Below are 15957 nucleotides of genomic sequence, written 5' to 3'. Positions count from 1 at the left end.
CACTAAGACACCATCAAAGAGTTTGGCTGCGGATTAGAATATCTTTCCAGCGTCACCCATGTTAACCTGCTCATTGCAAGCACCAGTGACATCCACATGAATAACAGTGTGAAGCAGCCTATGACACTCAGCGGAACATCTTCTGGCGGGAAGGAGCTCTGCTCAATGTGTTTGTGCCATGCAATTGGCAGTGCATATGTAGCATAAAGCATTACACATGTTTATCTCTAGCGAGTTAGCTTTGTGAAATAATGGCGCACGCATAAAATGGGCTTTATTATACCAGACATTATTTCAATTTCATTAGTGAAATGCACGTGTGGATGGTTATTTTTGTAAATGGTACGGATTGTATTCCAGAAGAAATTTGGGGGATTGTGCCTCACAGATGGGAAACCCCTTCAGAGAAAAGCATCACAAGGAAAATACAGGCCTCAAAACAACATACTTTGGGGCAAATTATCAAGGGGGTTTATCTCTGCTTTTTTGGCTTTAAAAGCCAAGAAAGCGGAGATAAAATGATCTCCCTATTACCTAGCTGTCGCTAACACCAGTTAGCGACAGCTAGAAGGAGATAGCGACCATCTTGGGCCCCGCTTTGCATGTCAGTGATATTTATCACTAATGACATGCAAAGTGGGCGTGCCAAGATGTTAGCGACTGGAAACAGTCGCTAACATCGCTATCTCCTATTACCAACTTTTGGAGATATTCGCGCTTAGCGCAAATATCTCCAAAAGCTAACACTTGCCCCTGAGCAGTTCTTAGCCATGTTATCCAATGGTAGGTGGATAACATGGCTAAGAGCATTAGCTTGGTAATGCAGAAATATCGCTGACTTTTCAGCGATATTCATGCATTTCGTCCGATTTTTATCGCTTAGGAGATATACCTTGATAATAGCAAGGTTCCTAAGCGATAAAAATCGCCGCAGCTCGGCGATAAAAATATCGCCGCTAAACCAACATAGCGATAATTATCGCTAGTTGTTGGTAATATGCCCCTTTGTTTGCCATTAATTTTAGAGGCAAAGCTCTCGTAAATTCATCAAGGAGATGGAAATCAGCGTTTGCTCTGCTGAAGTAGCGAACAGGGGAAACAAAAAAAACATGTGGTATGGAGGCAAGTTATAGGGAAAATCTCCCTCAAAATGGTTAATTAAAGCACGAAATTGGCCCCGTTTCCATGGAATAACATGCAAAAAACATCAACGTTTTTGCACGGGATATTATCACACACAACCAGTAAAAGATGTGGAACAGTCCCACAGAACTTCACTACAACATGAATGTGTGCTTTGGCAATGATAGTTAAGAAGCAGAACTGATCTTGAGTAGCTCTGAGACCAGCTGACCGACCCTGCGTCTGGTGTGCTTGTCAAACACGCCTTGCCCAGTGCATGCTGCTCCCAATGCCTTACCTCATTTCGCCTTCGAGTCTAACTTCAGCAGCTTTCTCTTTGCTCCTGGGACCTGGCCTCTTTTAGCGTATTGAAGGTTGCTGTTGTGATTCTCTCCTCTGTGGTTAGCAGGAAAAAAAAATGAATTTTCCGAATTTCGTGGGCAGTTTTGTAAAAATCACTGCCTTTTTACAAAACTGCTGATTTTGCGATTTTTTTGCAAATCGCGAAATCCTGGAGGGTCTGTTTAGGGCTCTAAGTGGGGAGTCTGGGTAGTTTTAGGGTTGTGGCTGGGTGAATTGCAGGGCTGCGGTATCAGGTTTTAAGGCTCAGGGTGGGGGCTGGGGTGTGATCTTTACACATATCCCTTTAAACAATCATGTCATTACAACAAAAGTCGTTGTAAAGATATGAGTGGTAAAGACGCGGTCTTGGTTCAGACTGCGTTGTTTAGGCATGCTTGCTTAAGGCATGCGTTGTTGTGTCATACAACCGGTGCAAATCTATGAACCAGTGTGTGGGATATAAGCACATCATCAACCAAATTAAATTCATAATGTGTAGGCTCAGAAAACATGAAGATATGGTTCATATATAAATGCATAACCAAAGCAAGATGCTGCATAATCCATCGCAGCTACTCTACTTTATATTTGTGCAGAGTTAAACCATATAACTGCATGCTTGTGAGTGCAAACACCAAGTGAGAATTCAGAGAAATCCAGATACAATGCCACTCATTACATCTTCAAGAAACTTCATGATGCAATTTTCTGCGTATTATTTATTTATTCAAAGAAGTTTTTACAGCCAGTTTACAGCTGACACATGTTTCATTTCAGCTTTGTCAAGGCTGTGTAGTAAAAATATCTTATTAGACCACAATTCCAGTGAAATTGGTTCCTAACTCTTTGCCAGATTTATCTGATTTAACCTCTCTTGAAACCAGCAAGGAATGATTTAAATCAAAACTGCATTTTTTAGAAAACGAATATCACCTCCATAAAAAGACCTCTTGCGAGATTGAACAGAAGTGTGGTACTTATGTATTATTCTAAGCAGATGTCATTTCAAAATCCGGTAAATGTTCCTTCATATTATACTTCAATCGTTCAACATTTTCAAACCCTTTTCAGCATCCCCAGAGACTGAATTGGTCACTGAGAAAAAAACAAGCAGTGTGATTACATTCTTAGGTTTGTTGTCTCCATTCTAGTCCTGTCCTGCCCTGCCCTGGCACCTGCAAAACAAAGGGGCAGCTTTATCAATAATTTGCATTGTCGCAAGTGCGCAAACATGTGTAAAGTCTTGAAAACAATGTATTTTATTTGCACTGGAAAGTAGTCTGTTATGTAGCTTTGTGCTGCTTTGCACTATTTTGTGTTGACGGTGCGACTCACCGATAAATCAGTATTCCCACGCTATTACCCAAGGTTTTTGATGCAAAGGGTTATCGACTAACAATGGTAGACCAGGCTTTGCAGTCTGCACTAAAAAATAATGCCTCCTCAAAGCAGGCATTACGTTTAAGACATTTGTTAACGTCTTGTAATTGTTAAAACATTGCATGTGTGTGGCACTCTAGAGCACACATCCAATTGGTGGACAATGTTCAACTTTGTCTCAGCATAGTATTTTGTACTGGAATGGTATCTCTCAGTACAACACCCATGTTAGACATCCTGCACACACCTTTACATTAACCTTTGATTTGTAGTGTAAAGGTATGGGCATGGCAGTAGGTCACCTAATTGTATTCGTTGTGCTGCTTTGCACTAGAAATTAGGAAATGTGCCTCCATCCCCCCAACATTAGCTGCTCACTTTGTTCCAATCACAAAATTGTCTCTTACCCATGCCTTGCAAACATCAAACTACAACTTGCAAACCACAAATGATAACTAGGCACACTGATACACACAATGCACACACTCGAAGTACGACAGATGAGTATGTTAACACGCAACTTAATGTGTTTGCCATATTTTTCAATCAAATCATGTTTTGTACGTTTCATTTTCAATTTTTTGCACAAAAAACAAATTACTTTCAGTATAATAAGACTGATAAATATATGCATTGTGAATCAAGAACTGACAAATGTTATAGTGCATTAACTTAGTTAGAAAATATTTCAATTCAGCATTTATTTATCAAGAAGGATGGACAATTTTTAGTGACGGAAGCCTCATTGTAAAACGTATATCCGTGTGGAAGCACTTGACTGCATGAGGCAATATGCAATAGATGGTTGCTGGAGGTCACAGAAGCCGTCTTGTAAACTCATCTTTTCCCCCATTGCGGACCACGTTGCCAAATCATCCCGTAATTTACCATTCTTTTGGACCGTTTTCGTCCTGATTTCCTTCGCAATTGCCCATTCTAGGAGGTCCTACACCTAGGAGGCCATTGTGGTGCTAACTGGCTTAAGCCCATGAACGGCAATGCAACGTTTTTCCAACGCCAGCCCAAGCAACACAAATGTATATGTGATCCATGATCTCTTAGGCTTAGGTACATCATTGGGAAGACAGTGTGTGACTGACATTTCAATAGGCAAGTTCCTAATATTGTGTAGCTTGCTAATGACAGTTTGCCAATATTCTTGCTGTTGATCACAGCCTACTGTCAAATGTAGAAAATCAGCTCTTCCCTGTCCACACCTGGGACACTGACAATTTATGCGGGTGAATTCGAGATAGTTTGAAGGGGGTCAAATAATTATGGTATAACAAGTTGAAATGTGTCATAATGAACCAGGTGTTACTAGAGCTTAGTTGGACATGGGCACAAATTTGATCCCTCGCTTCTGTCAATTTTGTTTCCAGTTCATTATCCTATATTTTTCGAACTGACAAACCTTTTTTGGCTCATCGGTCTTTGATGCCTTATAAAGTCGGGATAGAGTAGAGTAACCGCTCTCCAAAAGTTCTGCTACAACCACAGAGGTGTAAGGTGCTGTAGGGAAGCCCAACTAGATGTTGCTCCAGTCCTAGATATCTGCACCTATGGAAGAAACTGTCCTGATCCTACCAAAATTGAAATTTTGCCTTTTGAAATGTCAGGACCTTTTCCCCAGAGTAGAGATCACCAAGCATGGAGCACTCTCCCTCCCGACCCTGAACCACAGACATGTCCTTGGCAATCTTCCTGAATGGTTGCAACAACCAGAACTCCAAAGAGCGAGAAAACAGAGAATGTCTAACCACACTGAGCTCCACAGTGTCCTACACGGCAGCGGTATGTCAAACCACATATGAACAGTTCTGTGGTACTCCTCTCTCCTTCATTAACAAGACAGAGAACCACTCTTCATCACATCACCCATTCGATATTCTCTTCTCCCCCTTCTCTCCTGCATCTAACCATTGTGCTATATTTTGGAGCTGCACCACAATATACAACTCCAGATCAAGGAGCCCTAACCTTGCTCTACTCAGTTTATTTTGTTGAGGTGTACCCTACTTCTTTTACCCACCAACCCAGGGAAAACAGCAGAGAGTCTATTTATTTCAACTTAGAGGGTGGGATCACACATAATGGATTTTGTAAATGGTATAAACTGGTAGGAGCACCATTTACTAGAGAGAGACAGGACCATAACAGTTAGGTAGACAGTGTTCCAGAAGGCAATCAACTTCCATAGACCCTGAAGAATCCTACCTATATTGTTGATGTAATGCAGCCCCGGCGTGTGAGCCATCTGTGTGTCCAAATATCTAAACTGTTCCATTTCCCACCATACGCTTCTATTCAAGAGTATGTCTGAAGTAGTTCCAGTCAATCTACATAGAGGAAAGACCACAGACTTTGTTCAATTAATACACAAGCCAGCCGCATTTCCAAAACTATGTAGTTTGACTAGCAATATGGGTAGTGATGCATGCATGGAGATTCTCTAAATAAACCACTGCATCATCCACATCCATTTAAACAACATGCGTAACCTCTCCTATCCTGACTTCCTCCACACACAGCACCTTCCCTAGTCTATTCGCTAAAATTTCTAATGAAAATGCAAACAGTAGCGGAGACCGTAGGATCCCCGATGAGTACCGCACTCAATATGCCTCCTAATTGACACTGCATTGCAGAATCACACCTTTGCCAAGGGTTCCATATAAACAAGTTTAACCATTTTGAAAAGATAGGCGGACGCCAATTGTACGCAACAATTCCATATAATACCATTGAAGGGTATCAAATGTTCTTTTACTATCTGGTGCACGTAGAGCACCTTCTATTTCCACATTCTGCATAGAGTGTAGCATGAGGACGCATCTTGGAGTCTACTTTGTCCCAGGATAAAACCTTACTGGTCATCATGTACATTTCACAAGGCAGAACCTATTAGCCACAACCTTGGCCAGGAGTTTGACATCCATGTTTATCATGGAAAGGGGCCTGTAAGAATCAATTTTGGTGAGGTCTTTATCAGGTTTGGGCACATTTATTATGAGTGACTACCTCATAGTATCCGGATGTTTGCCCAAAGTTCTAACCTCTAAATACCAGTAGATCTGCTCCTCTTTCTTGATTTCTCCCTTCAGGCTCTGTAAGTGTGTGTCTGTGATTCACGGGGCTGGAATCATCATAAAATAATCCACTGGGATGGAATCATGTAATATTTGCTGATTTTTGTACACATGTGATAAGTAGTGTTGTAGAGTAACATTAATATCTGCCTGGGTGGAGACTTGTATGTCGTCAAGCCCTGTAAGTGAAAGTACCAGGTGTGTAGTAGCTCTCTACATAATAACTGTACAAAGAGTTTATCCTTTACCATCCCTATAAAGTTACACTTTCTATGTGCAGATCTATCTAAATACATCCCATTTACCACTTAGTTGTTTCTTATCTGTTATTAATTCAGCCCAGGACAGTGTCCACATGTTCTTTACTTTGCATTAGGGAAACCAACTCTTCCTGTTGTGACATTTTTATTTGCAATTGTTCTTATTTTTCAACCACTTTGCTAAAGCATTTGCCCTTCACCACTCCCTTAAAAGCCTCCCATTTATTAGCTCTAATGGTCGTGAAACCCCACTTAGTTTTGCAATATCCATCCATCACCTCTGTCGTCCCATCTCGGAACACTGAGATTTATAGAACCTCCAGCCATAACCTTCAGAGAGAAACGAGGGGTCTGGCATGGGCTGTGCAGTAATCAATTACCAATGAGGAGTGGTTCAAAAGGAATTTGTATTGATATTGCGCTGCATCTATGTTTACTTCTGTAGCTCAGGTTGGGTTACAAAAAGCAATCATCTCTCCTATAGATTACGTGAGACTGTGAGTGGGACGAGTACGTCCATGTGGTGGGGTACAGCTCACTCCATATGTTCATGCAGTTCAATCTAAACATCTCCTTCTGTAGACTCTTTGCCAAGGAAGCTTTCGGGTGCAGCTAGGGGTGTGGGAGTACCTATCCACATTTCTGTTTTGGATACAGTTGAAATACTCAGCACATAAAATCGGTATAGTCACATATGATATAATTCCCCAGAAAAAGTTTCCATCATCAACGTTAGGGTCATAAATACATATATATTAAAGCAATCTCCAGCCCATCTTAGAGTTCATACACTTATAGATATCTGTCTCTGGCATCAGTGTCGGTATAGTGGTGCATGAAAAGGACCCCAGACCGCTCTAGAGAAAAAGAGGAATTAGTGGAGGAATACTTCTGTCTTCTTCACTTTCTATAGTCCTTGTCTGCCTCTGCATCAACCAAATTAGTCTGTTGTAGGAATGCCACTCTAATGGTTTGCATTCTAATATATGAAAATAACTTGTACCTTTTGATATTATCTTTGGGACACCCCACATTCCACAATATAAGTTTACAACTTCAACCTGTTTTAGTCACTGAATCTCAAGATGATCCAGAGAAAGGGACTGGGCATCAGCCAGTGCCACAAGTCATCTGAAATACCGTTCACAATGAACAATGCAGCAGTTGTTTCATGTGGTCCCATACAGCTTTGCCTAAACATAAGTCTGTCATGACCACCTGAACTCCTCAGGATCTGGGCGATGCTCAAAGGGGTCCACCTCCTGACATCCCCAACTCTGACTGAAAAATACCCAGAGTATTGAGGCGATCAAGCGAAGGATAGGAAAGGGGAAGGTGCTGCGTTGGAGTCGGGATACCTGTAACAAAATAAACATAACATTAATAAATTTTTGGCACTCTGACTACTCTCAGTATGATCTCACTATATGTTTCCTCATACCTTATGTATATCTCTACGGACTGAAGAGAATTTCCAATGATGCAAGATGCCTCTCTCACGCCTTGGACCCAACTGAATAGGCACCTAGAATTCAAACACAAACACATCAACTCTATGTTCCTTCCGAGCTAAAACCATTTGCGAGGATGCATGCTCATACATACCCTATCTCATACATGCGGTGCACAGTAGAATCTGCATATCCCCAGGAACAGAAGATAAGGATCTCTCCGGAAACCTATGGAAACTCCTTTCTGTTGAACCTCACAGAAGAAGCTATTTAACTAGGATATCCGGTAGGTAATATACAACAGAGTACCAATGTCAAAAGGATATAGAAAATGTACCTCGCAGTAACCAGCAGCTGCGGATGTGAGCCCAAGTACTCCGGAAATGAATGAAGATTCCCACCTAATCAATAGGCATGGAAAACCTGCTATAGAACCCTGTACCTTTAATACTCAAATAATGAACTTCACCCGGAATCCAGGGAGCACTCCTCTAGCGGGCGCGAGAGAAGAAAACCATTCTCCACGAGATACAGCACTTTTTCACAATATATCAAAAATTTTGTCATTACTTCTTTCTTTTTACTCTATTTGAAAATCACACAACAATTCTGAAATTTACAGTTTTACAAATTTTTATAAAACAAAAATCTTATGGCTAATAACACCCAGTAGTATTTGACTACTGGGTGTTATTAGCCATAAGATTTTTTTAAACAAAATTTGAAAAACTGTAAATTTCTGAATTGTCGTGTTTATATTATAACTATGGCTAGTTTTAGAGATAGGGATTAAAAAGTTTCACTAAGAAATAGGGTGTGTGGGTTATGTGCAGCAATTGAATGTAAGAGGAGAATGTGGTTTGACAGGATATGAATAAATGGCTGAAGAGTATGAAAGGTGTAGTATGAGAGAGAACTAGGAGTGGACAACCTCAACATAATCTCCTACGCCGACGACACCCAGCTGATCCTCTCCCTGACCAACGACCCCGCCGCCGCCAGAGCCAATCTGCACGAAGGGATGAAAGAGGTAGCCGAGTGGATGTCGACCAGCCGCCTGAAACTGAACTCAGACAAGACGGAGGTCCTCATCCTAGGCTCTTCGCCCTCTGCCTGGGACGACTCCTGGTGGCCTCCCGCCCTGGGCACCGCACCCAAGCCGACAGACCACGCACGCAACCTGGGCTTCATCCTGGACTCCTCCCTCTCCATGACCAGGCAAGTCAACACCGTCTCCTCGGCGTGCTTCAACATCCTACGCATGCTACGGAAGATCTTCTGGTGGATCCCCACTGAGACCAGGAAGACCGTCACCCAGGCCCTCGTCACCAGTCGACTGGACTACGGCAATGCCCTCTACGCCGGTACCACCGCCAAGCTCCAGAAGAGACTCCAGCGGATCCAGAACGCCTCAGCCAGACTCATCCTCGACATCCCACGAACCAGCCACATCTCCGGACATCTCAGAGACCTGCATTGGCTCCCCGTCAACAAAAGAATCACCTTCCGCCTCCTCACCCACGCACACAAAGCCCTACACGACCAAGGCCCGAGCTACCTCAACAACCGAATCAACTTCTACGCTCCCAAACGCCACCTCCGTTCAGCCAACCACGCCCTCGCCGCCGTCCCCCGCATCCGAAGAGCGACAACAGGAGGAAGGTCCTTCTCCTACCTGGCCGCCAAGACCTGGAACTCCCTCCCGACCAACCTGCGCCTGACCCAAGACCACCTCTCCTTCAGGAAGAAGCTGAAGACCTGGCTGTTCGAGCAGTAACGGCACCCCCCTCCCCCCCAGCGCCTTGAAACCCTACGGGTAAGTAGTGCGCTCTATAAATGTCTTTGATTGATTGATTGATTGATGTTCAAATAGAGTAAAAAGAAAGAAGTAATGACAGAAAAGGAGTCTGTAGTCCATGTTGTTCCATTTTCAATAGGACTACGCAGAAGAAAGAATCTAAATAAGAAAGCAGTATTGGCATTTGGTAAGTTCTTTTCTTGGCCTTATTGTTGGGAGCCTAAACCCAGAAGGGTTTTTTGGTCTTTAAGGGAGCAGCTGTTGCATGATAAAGACAGCATGGGTTGCTCACATCTCTCGAGCCCTCTCGAACCTCTTCATCATAGTCTACTTCAACAGCAGCAGCTGCGCCTGAGAACAATACCACACATGCTTTGTCATTAAATAAATCCCTTTGTGGACTAGTATGACTAATACTCAATTGGATATTACGATAACAGTGAAGTGGAAATGCTCCTCTTGGCTGATACAAAATTTAAATGGCACTTCCTTCAAACATGGACTGGAGGTTGCTGATTGAAACAAACCAAGACTGAATGTGGCTAAACCTCGGCCCTTCCTCTCTGTATTTCTTGTTTTTTCACAGCACAAACTCTGGCTGGCCATCCAAACAGTTTTTAGACAGATTTAGAAGATAATAAAGAGGCAGTCCAAAAATCCAAAGATATGCAACTGGCTCTGAAGACAATCATTACATTCCAAGGGACCCCCATGAAGATAAACTTTTGTGTAGCAGATGTATTTTGAATTATGTGAAAGAGGTTATTGGAGAACACAAAGCAGGAGATGCACCTTGAGCTTATCTTGTCCAATACGGTTAAATATATGAAATACTGCTGCAAATCATTATTATAGAGATGGGGCGTGCAGACTGATGGAGATGAAAGGAATGGGCATGGAATGTGGAGGACTATTGTGAGAGGTTTAACCATATGTAGAAGTTATATTTCCACTTTATAATATCTGTGGAGGCACCCTTTGAGAATTGTGTCTAGTTCTGGAGTCCAGATGACCACCAGGTTTGAAACCAGATCACATATAATGCACAGAAGAGACAATGCAAGGTCAACATCATGCATGCATAGAAAAAAGCAATGAGCTACCTCTGCCAATACTGGAAGAGATGAGCTGTAGCATGGACATCATTTTAGGTAACACAGAGCCATAGTTGTGAACACTATGCTTCCCTTAAGATTACCTCTTCTTATAAGGCCATCAGATTTCAAATACTAAGCTGCTGTTCAAGGCCTTGAGACTCTTGCATCTGGATGCTGGTAACACCCTGCTCTATGGTCTCACAGACCCCACCTTGCTCCCCTTAAGGGCATCCAACATGCCGCAGTATGTTTCCTGAAGGGCCTGAAGAAATATGAGCACATCAGACCCCTGATGGAACTCAATTTGCGCCATTTCTAGCCCACACCATTGTCAAAACCATCTGCATCTTTTATAAAGCCATCACAACTGAAGTACCGAAAATGTATCACAACCCAATAGAGCTATACTTACAAATAGCCCTGATATCATTTACCAATAATCAGTCAGTTGGCAGTGCAGAAGGTCCTATAGTTTATTATACAAACAAACTCTGCCAGAGAAGCCTCACGCGACCTAACCCCTCGAGGTCGGCCGAGAAGACTGCTGGCACATTATCAACAGATCACATATATACTGTTACATTTCGAAACCGTTACCTAAGCAGGAAAAATACAAGTTGGTACAGGTTGGTGCAAAGGAAAGACCATATATGGCACACAAAGCATCCTTAGTTTCTTAGTTTTAGCTCAGCTCGTTACAGCAAGGTCGAGGAGGGTGACTCCCTTCTGCCAGCTCTAGGAGAGTCCGCACAGCGCCTCCTGGAATGTGCTTATCCAGCCTACCCCCACCTACAACCGTGACAGGCCTCACGTGCAGGAGCAGCAGCTTGTTACATTTGTCAGACTATTTCTCAAGAGAACGGCTCTTACTAAGTGTAATGGTAGGTTTCCACTAATGCTGCAAGCGGACTAGGCCCCAAGATGGCGCCCGTCGGATCAAACTATATTGCTAATAAGAAGACGAAAAACTAATAACGTGTATGTTAATCCCAACGATATTACATATGTGAGCTTATTAATACTCAAACACCTACATTTAATCTAATAGTTACATCACGCTAATTTCTAACCATAATTAAGTGTTTTATCAGGCCTAATTCAGATTTTGGTTCCTCAAACCCTCCTTTTAGCGTGACGTAGCTAACTAAGAGAAATATTAATCTTGGAAAACTTCCTCATCAATGGCCATTAACTCCCTAATCTCCTGTTGGAGCATCTGAGGCTTAGAAAGGGTAGGAGAGGGGACAAGCATGGCTGTCAATTTGGTGGCACAATAGGAGCAACAGGCTGGACCACATTGCATACAAAGGCAGCAAGTGAAGAGGATACCTGCGGCTCCAGCAACCATCATCAATAATTTCCAAACCCAAGTAGATAGAAGCCCCCAAAACCAACTAGAGAGTGACCAGGATCCATTCTCAGTGTGCATTTCTGCAGCAATGCGATGCAATTTCTAAATAGCCAAATGAACCATGGGGGCGGAGTCTGGAATATAAACGCAGCAGGAGCTGCCGATCACCCTACATGCCCCTCCCCGATCACCCAAGATAACGTCAAGAACCATTCGGTTCTGAAGAGAAACAAGTCTCGTAGCCTGAAGCTCTACTGTAATATTTGTCATAATCTCAGTAGTGATATTTATGACATTCTGCACTATCCTGGACAATCGTCTTATTTCCCTACTATTGAATATCGGTCCCCAGAAAGCGACCAATCCTTTTGTAAAATCCGTAAACTGTTGCCAAGAAGTATCAGTTTGATTAAACTCGGTCATTCGAAGCTGTCTTCGTTTTCTATTGGAAACTATTTTCGTGTGATGAAGTTGATACGTTTTGTGATAATGTGATGGTGCTATGTATACGGGAGGGTACAAGAAAGACAAGTAACATTGCCCAGCCCATCCCCGTGGTAACCAGGTGTAAGCATTTTCCCCACATACAAAATACACATTCGGTGGGGTCAACAGTGGAGGACCGCTAAAAAATTTCATTCTATATGTGTAATTACAAACACTATTCCCAACTTGCACATGCCCAAATCCTTGTACACAGAAAGCAGAAGACGTATTCAAGATAGGGACGGGCATAATGCGTTCACTTGTAACGTTCCTGGCGACAAAGTGCTGGAAATACTGAGAATGATTAAAAGTAGAAAAATCATAAAGTTCACCTTTCAACCAAGTACTGTTTTCATTAGTAGTATACAAATTCATACAAGCATCTGGGTCTAGTGATCCCTCTCCCCCATTTCCTGCTGGATCAAACCCCTGGTGTGTTTCAATGTAAGCCAGAATCATGTTATAATCTTTTTCTGAGTACTGTTTAGGGTTTTTCACGTAATGGTTATACATGGCGGAGAACATTTGGAACCATGCTTCACAGCTACCTAAGTAGGAGAAGGGCAGAGAGAGGAATAAGTCATGTTTATGCATAACTGATGGCAAGAGTCGACAAACCCAACAATCGGTCATATTAGTAGTACTATGGGTTTAGTGGAGCATTTCTACAAATACATTCTTAGCATAAGTATGGCAATGTCTTTCCTTATACGGTGCTAAAGTGAACATCAAGTGCTCGGGCGGGGAAATGGTAGAAGGCATCATGGCTTGCATTGGATATCTATACTCTAAATATACAAATATACTCATAAAAATGGCTATTATAACAGCTATCACTAACACAAAAGCTATTTTTACACGCATGGTCCTAGCAGAAAACATTGGCTCATAAAATGGCAAATATTGTGGTGCAAAAGGACGCTCTTCTTCAGGTACAATGCGACCAAAAGGGTACATTCCTAACTAAAAGTCCAAAGCTAAACTCAGGCACAGTAGTCCGTCCTGCCAGAGGGTTTCTTCTCCCTGTGTCCGTCTAGAGTCTCACAGGCAGACTCCTATCGTTCATCTCAAGAAAACAAAACGTTGTCATCAAGGAAATCCAATGTACAACCTGGCCGTTCACAAGTGACAGTCTTTCTTTCTGAACAGAGCACAAGACCAAAGTTCCAGCTCTTAACTAGTTCAGTCCAGTGTCTCGCTCAGTGCCTCAGACTAGAAATCTAGCAAACCCTACTTATTCAAGTCTTTTCTTATCTCCTAACCGCGGCATCTGAGGTACTGTGATGTTTTCTTGGCCGCAGGTCGTTGCGTACATGACCCGGAACCTCCTGATCAGAAAATAGCACCGAAGGTACGTTTCCTTCATCAGAGCCCCTGCTTATTGGGATATCAGTGACAGGTTGAAGGGCAATTGTGGATTCACAGGGGACCGTTCTGCCCGATCCGTCACTCCTTCTTCTTGCCTTTGCTCTATTTCACAGGCGTCGGAAAAAGGAACAAATGCAGCGGCTCTCTCACTTTCCTGGGTCAAAATTCCATTTGGATGCTGCTGATCATAAGGGAGCGGGAGTGGTAACCTCTTGAGATGGCAAACGTGAAACCAGTGTTTCTTCCCCTCCACCTTTACAGCCGTCCGCGTGGCAAGGAGGATTTGATGTGTCTTAGACCATCTCAGAGCCAGGCTGGTGTCTCGTTCGTACTTCTTAACCAGTACCCATTGGCCAGGTTCCAATCGGTGTCCAGGACCTTCTGGCAGGGGCTGCAGTACAGATGCTACCTGCTGATGAATAGAACGGAGGTCTTTAGTCAAAGTATACAGATAATCAATTAACATAGGATATTCAACATCGGTAAAGGACCGTGTTCTGGGCACTCCCCATACATTGGCAGGCCGCCCAAAAATTACTTTGCAGGGAGAGAGACCAGAACGTGAATGAGGGGTAACTCGTAATGACATGAGGGCCAGGGGCAAGGTATCTGGCCACTTCAAACCAGTACTTTCCTGAATCTTAGCCATTTTTAGTTTCAGAATCCCATTATACTTTTCCACTAAATCTGCCGACTGAGGGTGTCGAGCTGCATGGAACTTCTGTCGTATCTGCAGTTCTTCACAGATATGTCTAACAAGAGACCCATGGAAATGTCCCCCGTTATCTGACCAAATCAAACGGGGCAGCCCGTATCTAGGGATAGAATCTTTGATAAGAGCCTTTGCTGTAGCCAAAGCAGTGTTCTCCTTAGTCGGGTAGGCCTCAACCCATTTACTAAAGGTACAAACCACTACCAGAACATATTTTAGGTTGTTGACGCACTCCATATGGATGTAATCCATCTGGAGTACTTCAAACGGCAAAACAGGAGGTGCAAAATTCCCACTCAAAACACTTTCTTCCTTGCCCGGATTGTGTTTTGAACAGACCATACAATAGTGAACCAAATGGACAGCCGTCCTTTGAATGTTGGGATTAATCCATACTGGGTCCAACAAAGCACAAATACCTTTAGCTCCAACATGGGCCGGACCAGTGGCCATAGTTACAACAGCTTGAACGAATGCATTGGGTAACAGCCATCTTTGTTTTTCTGTCAAATCAACCCAGCAGTTATTTTCATCCAACCTTCACACTTCCTGCTCCCATCGTGCCAGTTCAACCGAAGTGGCTTCATTCTGTATTGCTCTCACACTCTCTATGGTATTATTGAACAAATCAAATTCTTCCACCCATCTTGCAGAAGAGGTTACAAACATAGCCGACAATGTGGACTGAGTCGTCTGCTTAACAATCTGGTCAGCAAAGGCATTCCACTCACCTACTTCATTTACCACCGTCTTATGGGCACTGCAATTGATTATGGCTAATTTCTTGGGTAAGGTTAGGGCAGCAAGTAATCGTAACACCAAGGGGCCATTCTGTATTTTCTGACCGTGAGAAGTGAGGAAGCCTCGCTCCCTCCACAGCTGCCCAAAGCTATGGGCCACGCCAAAGGCGTATTGGCTGTCTGTGTAAATGTTAACCTCAAGTCCTTCACTTAACTCACAGGCTCGTAATAATGCCACCAATTCAGCAGCCTGGGCTGATCGAAAGGGAACTCGAGAAGTCTCAACTACCGTTTTTAGTGTGGTGAATGCATATGCAGCTGCTGCTGTGCCATCTGCTAACTTGAAACAAGACCCGTCCACATATAATTCCCCTTAGGGGTCAGATAGAGGAATGTCAGTGAGGTCAATCCTTCACTTTGTTTCTTCCTCAGTTTGAAATATGCAATCATGTACATCGTTTGTAGTTTCACTTGAAGGGAGAGGTAACAATGTGGCAGGGTTTAACGTGGCACATCGCATGATCGTAATATGCGGAGCAAACAGTGTCAATTCATATCCAGTGAGGCGAGCGCTTGTAAAATGCTGTGTTTTAGTTTTATTTAGCAATGCATCCACAGCGTGTGGCACCATCACTGTCAGGCTAGAATTTAGAACGAGCCCCTCCGACTGTCGAATGGCCACCGCAACAGCTGTAGTGGCCCTCAGACAGCTAGGAAGCGCTCTGGCAACATTATCTAATGTGGCCGAGAAGTAAGCTCAA

This window comes from Lissotriton vulgaris, chromosome 7, assembly GCF_964263255.1.
Source record: "Lissotriton vulgaris chromosome 7, aLisVul1.2, whole genome shotgun sequence".
NCBI lineage: Eukaryota > Metazoa > Chordata > Amphibia > Caudata > Salamandridae > Lissotriton > Lissotriton vulgaris.
This window is presented reverse-complemented; position numbering follows the sequence as displayed.